The sequence below is a fragment of the Loxodonta africana genome, chromosome 7 (assembly GCF_030014295.1).
Source record: "Loxodonta africana isolate mLoxAfr1 chromosome 7, mLoxAfr1.hap2, whole genome shotgun sequence".
Lineage (NCBI taxonomy): Eukaryota > Metazoa > Chordata > Mammalia > Proboscidea > Elephantidae > Loxodonta > Loxodonta africana.
The window spans coordinates 70,244,517-70,251,754 of NC_087348.1; positions in this window are offsets into that span (position 1 = coordinate 70,244,517).

Below are 7,238 nucleotides of genomic sequence, written 5' to 3' on the forward strand. Positions count from 1 at the left end.
TAAGCCCTGGTTCTCCCTGACACCTTTCCTTCACCTGACCATTTCTCCTTTCTGTGGACCGCTCCCCCCCCGCCCCCCGCTACACACACACCACCACCACCCTTAGTCTGAATGGAATCTCTGTTCCTTATAACATGAAATAATTTATAAAACCCACTACTTTATCCCAGAGGGTCGTAAAGATCATGTGTTACTTAGGAGGAGTCTAGTCGTGTGCCTGGTTCAAAGTATGTGCTTCACACTGCATCTTTCCTTCCTTTTCAGGACGAGCTTCTTAGAAGACAGCACAGTTCTCACAGTGGCCAGAGAGCTGTTTGGTACTGTCCTCACATTTGATCCCAAGGGTGGCTGTCATTCAACCCTATGGTTTTTTTAGTCCTTTATCTTCCTAACACCTGTGAGAGGTAGGCCATAGCTCCCTTGTCCGTGAGAAAACTGAGGCAGAGAGAGGCTCCAAGGGGAAGGGATTGGCCTATTTCCCAGCTCACAAATCTCTGTGGGAGCTGGTATTTTGGTCTGGAATTTCTACCTGTCCAATCTGTCAGTCACGGTTCAAGGCAGCTGTGGAACACCCAAAACAGGAACTTCCGCCCTTAATTACATTGAGCAGTGCAGAATTGTGACTGAGCCTTCCTACCTGCATCAGTTACTCTAAATGATTAACCTCAGAAGATAATCCAGCAAATTGTGTTTACGGAAATGTGTGCTTGCTCTCAGACACATTTAGGAAAAATCTGGGAATAGTCACAGTTCTCCAAGGGGACCCGTCCCTAACCAGACTGAGCTCCCCGATGGGGCAGAGATGTTGGGCTGTCATCCTCAAAGACATGATTTCTTAAAGTGAGGTCAATAGGTCATCTGCCCAGAATCACCTGGGATCCTTGTTAAAATGCAGATTCCTGGGCCCCCACCTTACTGTTATTAGCTTCTGTGGAGCCGACCCCTGACTTATGATGACCCCCCAACTCACAGGGACCCCCGACTCATGACGATCCTTGTGTTACAGGGTAGAACTGCTCCTTAGGGTTTTGTTGGCTATGATCTTTACAAGATATCACCAGACCTTTTTCTTCCTCAGAGTTGCTAGGTGTTTTTGAACCATCTACCTTACAGTTAGTAGATGATCATAAGCCCCTTACACCCACCCTAGACCTAGTGAATCAGACTGTCTGGGAGTGAAGCCCAGGAACCTGCATTTAAAGCAGTCTCCCCTGGGGATTCTTATGAACACTGAAGTTTGACCTCAACTGCACTGGAAGAAAAGAACTGCTTTTGGCGGCATGGTAGTCTTTTGGTCATCTTGGCCCTGTAGATGGCAATGATGCTATATATCACATACGCACCCAGGAGGTGGGTGGCAGCACATGACAGGTGAGGGAGCGATGCTCCCGGGAAGAGGGAGAAAAGAAGAGACAGAGCACAGTAGGGAAGGAGCTGCCCATTCATTATCCTCTTTGGAATCTTCTATCTGAGGGCTAGGTTACCAGGTGATGATAACATAGAAATGTTCTGATAAGAGAGTCTAAGGTAGCAGTGACTTCAGTCATCCCAAAGACATTCTGCAAGATATTTAGTATTTTTAGTCTTTATTCCAGCAAAACCAGGCTCTTTTCTGATTCACAAATCGTTCCATGATTGTAGAGCACTTACAGTCAGAGAGAAGGCTCTGGGGCAGAAAGCATTGCCTTTTCAATGGTGTGTGACATCACTATTGAAGACGATGTCAAAAGAGGTTTTGTTTGATTAATTTTCTTTATCTGTTGTTGGCCAATTAATGAAAGTTGATACTATTAATAAGTGTGTGAACGAGACAGTGCCTTTGCTGCCACATCTGAAACATGCCCAGCTTTTTCAGGGTAGAATAGCCCAGACCCAACATGTGGCCTTTCTTCATTGTAGAAGGATACAAACTCTCTCTCCAAATGTCCAACACCAAATTGTTGTGTGTCAGCTGCTCCCTACCCGAGACACAATATGAGCCCTGTGCTTGAGTTACTACTGTTTTATGTGAACAAAATGCTAGCTTTCCTTTTTCAGTGAAGTTGATTCAGTGGGGAGGAGTTTTAAGACCACATTTCTTGATTTGAAAGCATGATTGTTTGAGTGGCTGGTGTAAACTACGAAGAACTTGAGAACTCCCTATAAGAAATACTGTTCAGAAGAAATTAAACTTGATGAATTGGAATATTTAATACAAATAACTTTCCAACAGTGAAACCATATTCACAAGGAGATGTTCTTATTTGCTCCACTGAGGAAGAAATCGAGACATGTTTTCCATTGTCACTTCGTCCGGGTTGAAAAGGAAGGCTGTGGGCTAGATAAGCAAAAATAGGCTGTGTCTGGGTAACCCAGCAGTCTCTCCCTGCTCTCTGAAGAAGCTCCCCTTTGTCTCAGCCCTGAAGCACAGCCTTGTTTGCTTGCACCATGCTCTGAGTTAAACCTGAGTTAAACTGTGGATCCCTTACACTTGATTTTGTGATTGTAAGACCTACACAGATACAAACCTAGAGCACAATTGAACCCTTAATAGCTTAAATCTCTGTGAATAGGAAAGAAGCCACTTGATCTTACAAAATTTTGCCCACTTGCTTTCTCTTTTATACCTAATTGCTAAGCTATGAAACGAATTAGCTCAATTAGTAGTCTGTGAGTATTCGCTACTTTAGAATACTGTTAAAAATAAAATTGTCACAATATAAAATTTGTGTATGAACTCACCAGTTTTATTTTTCAGTTTACAAACCAGGGAAATGTCTGGGCTGAAAGTCAGACGAGTTCTGAAGGCCAGTAGAGGTGAAAAGGCTTTTATAAAGACAGGCAAACAGAGAACAAGAAAGATACACTGGGTAGTTTTGGGATTGGCTGGTGGGCATTTTCTCTCTGTATAACCATGGTGGCATAGTGTTTAAGTGCTACAGCTGCTAACCAAAGGGTCGGCAGTTCAAATCCGCCAGGCGCTCCTTGGAAACTCTATGGGGCAGTTCTACTCTGTCCTATAGGGTCGCTATGAATCAGAATTGACTTGAGGGCAATGGGTTGGGTTATTTGGGGGTCAAGGGGAAAATATGAACTATTTTAAGTTGATCAGTCAGGTCCAGATTGGCTAGCTTAGCTTTCTGTTTCTGGGAGAGCCAATTGATAGACGTGGCTTTCAGCTCCTGAGGCTCCAGAGGAGGTTAGGCATTTACACAAGACAAACTTAGGTTTAGGTTTGGGTTTGCTGATGTGGGGATCTGCACAAGCCACTCTATTTTGGGCCTCATTTAGTCAGGTTGTCAATATACATTAAAGAATCTTACAAAACAAAAATCTCAGCCATAAAAAAATTTCAGATTTTCTACCAAAGCTCTTATTAAGGGAAACTGCAACTTTCTCAAAGAACTGTAGAATGCTTTCTACGCGAGTCTCAAAGGAAATACAACGTTTTATTAATTCCCAGGTCTTTTAGGAAACCAAATTTCTGATCACTGTTCATATGAAGAAAGTTTTTCATCTTCCTTCTTTCACACCCTTTCTCCCAGCTGTGTATATCGGTCAGCTTTGTCAGCTGTTTGTGCTAAGTGGCTTTATGGCTCTGGTCTTTACCAGAAACTTAGGTAAACAGTTGGAAGTTTCGTTAAGCTTGAGAAATAATAGCTGGGTACTGATAAGTCTTTATGTTGAGAAACCTATAACTATAAAACAGATTCTTAATAAAATTAATGTTCTACCTAGTTCACAAAACTGTGTTGTTGCTAGGTGTCATTGAGTCAATTCCAACTCAAATTGACACCATGTGACAGAGTAGACCTGCCCCACAGAGTTTTCCTGGCCATAATCTTTATGGAAGCTTATCACCAAGATTTTCAAACCACCAACGTATTAGTTAGCAGCCAAGTGCTTAACCCTTATGCCATCAGGGCTGTACACAGAATAAATGGACAAGGCCTGCTGAAGTACCTGGAGACAATAGACATAAGCACATATTGGCATCTTTGAGTCCGGGTAGGTGTTTTCTGATCAAGCAAAGTAATCGTCTTCCTCCTTGTTCCCGGGAGCAGTTAGGGGCCACAGAGGACAGGTTTTATAACACTTATCCCTATATCAGCTAGGGAAGATCCATTTGTGTGTTTTATATATTGGGGTTCCATTCACACCCCCCAAATATGTTAAATACACTGACAGTGAACTGACCTTTCTTTCTTCACTTCCTATTTCCCAAGTATCTCGATTCCACGTGGGATTGCATGTAGTTAAGGGGAGGCTGAATCCACACTCAGCAATGGGAATGGACCTAGCAACACATGACCTAGGCTTGACCAGTTATCATATTCCATCACCTGGCTCACTGATGGGTCCTAAGAGAGTGTGGTGAGAGTAAATCTTTGGATTCTTGCTCATAAGGTTGGTACAAAGACTTTCTCTTTGTGCTGTACGTGAATGAGGGCTTGTAGCCCCAGGAAAAAACTGAAAGCCATTTTGCAACCTCAAGTTTCTGACAAGGTCTGCCTAAGATGAAGCAACATCATGGAAGCAGAGCCAAGAAATGGTGCAAGGGAAATTGGTACCTGGTCGAGTTTGAGCTAACCCCAAAGCTTTTCACATCCCTCTGGGCTTTTCAATTCCAAGCGCCAGTAAATTTCCTTTATTATGTAAGCTAGTATGGGCCATCTTTTCTGTTACTTAGAACCAAAGACATTCTAACTGATACACCATTGATCCATGTCAAGTACCCACCTCCTCATTTTATGAACGAGGAAACTAAGTCCTTTTGGTGTTATAAGTTTGGTTAAGGGGCATAGTTTTCCCAATCCCCATTCAAGAACTTTTTCTTTCTAATATACTAGCCATTTGGAGTTCCTGCATGAATGGGGCCCTGGTGGCACAGTGATTAAGCATTTGGCTGCTAGCCAAAATGTTGGCAGTTCAAATCTACCAGCTACTCCTTGAAAACCCTATGAGGGCAGTTCTACTCTACCCTATAGCCTTGCTATGAGTCAGAATCAACTTGATTGGCAACATTGGTTTTTTGTTTTGTTTTGTTTTTTGGAGTCCCTGAGTGGTTTAAACATGTACTCAGCCGCTAACCAAAAGGTTGGAGGTTCAAATTCATCCAGTGGCACCTCGGAAGAAAAGCCTGGCAATCTGCTTCCAAAAAACCAACCATTGAAAACCCTATGGAGCACAGTTCTATTCTGACACACATGGGGTTGCCATGAGTTGGAACTGACTCATCAGCAGCTGGCCTAGTTTTATATTAGCCATTTAGAACATGTTTGTGGTAGATTTGGCAGCAGTGAATAAAATGTTAATTCTCTTCATTGGTAAGCACTAAAATATTGGATGTGCTGTGAAATGCTGAAACCAATTTTACTCAAGTTTGACATCTAGAAATCAGTCTCATTGCTTTATAACCACTCTGTGTGACATGGTCCCTTGCGATTCATTAGAAAGAAGAAGAAATCAAATAGTTGGAGAAAGGTGCGGGAATCTTGTTTAAGAATTTTACTTAATTTATAGCTAATTTTCCAGCAACTTAAACTCAGGTATATATGACGCTTTGCTACTTTCTTCTAAACTTGTGCTTTCACTGTTTTTTTTTAAGTAATATTTTATTGTGTTTTTGGTGAAGGTTTAGGTTCTCATTCAGGTACTCATTAACAATTAATAAACATATTATTCAGTGACATTTTTCACAATGCATCGACATTCTCATTAATTCCATTCTGGATATTTTGTTTCCCTGTCCCCTTACTCTTTCATCTTTGCTTTAAAAATTGGTGGCCATTTTTTCTCTTATAGATGATTTTTTAAAGGTGCCCAGTACTCACTGGTAATGTTCTTTATTTTATGAGGCAATCTGTTATTTAGCTGAAAGGTGACCTCAGGAGGTAGTTTTGGTTCAAGGTTTATGAAGTATCTCAGGGCGATAGTTTCAGGGAGCCCACCAGTCTCAACGGGTCCAGTAAGTCTGGACTTTCTAAGGATTGGAGTTCAGTTCCATATTTTCTCCTCCTCTATCAGGACCCAAGTATTGTGGACCTGATCAGAATGGTCAGTAGTAGTAGCTGGGCACCATCCAGTTCTTCTGGTCTCAGGGTAGATGAGGCCATGGTTCATGTTGACTGAGTCTTCGGTTTCCTGAGTCTTTGGTTTCCTTTCTTCTCTTTTGTTCTGGACAAGAAGAGAGCAATATTTGTATCTTAGATGGTCACTTGCAAGCTTATAAGACCCCAAACACTACCCACCAAACTAGGATGCAGAACATAAACTTTATATTATGCCAGTTGACCGAGTTGTCCCACAAGACTATGGTCCTAAGGCTTCAAACCCAGAGAACCAAACCCATGAGGTGTTTGGTTATACCTAAGAAATACCTGTAACTGTGCCCCCACGTGCTTTATTTTACCTATCCATCTATCTATCTGCATATATATGCATGCACACACACACGTACCTATATACATCTGTGGATACATGTGTATATGCATGCATACATACATATGTAACCATACATATATTTTTTGGTTGTCGTTGCTGTCGTTGCAAAATTATATATGTCCTAGCATTTACCAAAAACATCGTTTTTTAGCGTGTGTACATTTTAGTGACATTTACCTTGGTCAAACTGTGCATACCTCACCCACCTTCAGTATTACCTGTGCTTTCATTTCTTGATAATCATCCCTTGTTATCATTTCTTATATTTAAAAAGTATAACTTCACTGCCCTGGCCTCTTACCTTTGGGGCCTCCTTCTACAGCTAGAATTTCCTGGTTCTGTAGGCTCTTCCTCTATATAGACCATCTCCTTCACCCAAACACTGACTTTATGTTTCCCTGGGATTCTGTTATCTTTCCCTTCCTTTAAAATTACTCACCAGTTGCTGATTGGCATTGAGTCAATTCCAACTCATGGCAACCCCATGTGTTTCAGAGTGGAACGGTGCTCCATAGGGTTTTCATGGCTGTGACCTCTCAGAAGCAGATTGCCAAGCCTTTCTTCCAAGCCACCTCTGGGTGAGTTCGAACTACCAACCTTTCAGTTAGTAGCCTGGAGCTTAGCTGTTTGCACTACCCAGGGGCTCCTAAAATGCAAATTAAATCTCCAGGAATTGCCCTGCAAGGAGTAGAAAAGAGAAACATTTACTGAGCTAGGAGATATACCAGGTGCTTTACATGTATTAACTGATTTTATTCTCACATCCACCACAGAGGAAGTAGATAGTTTAAAGATAAGGAAACTGAAGTTCTGTG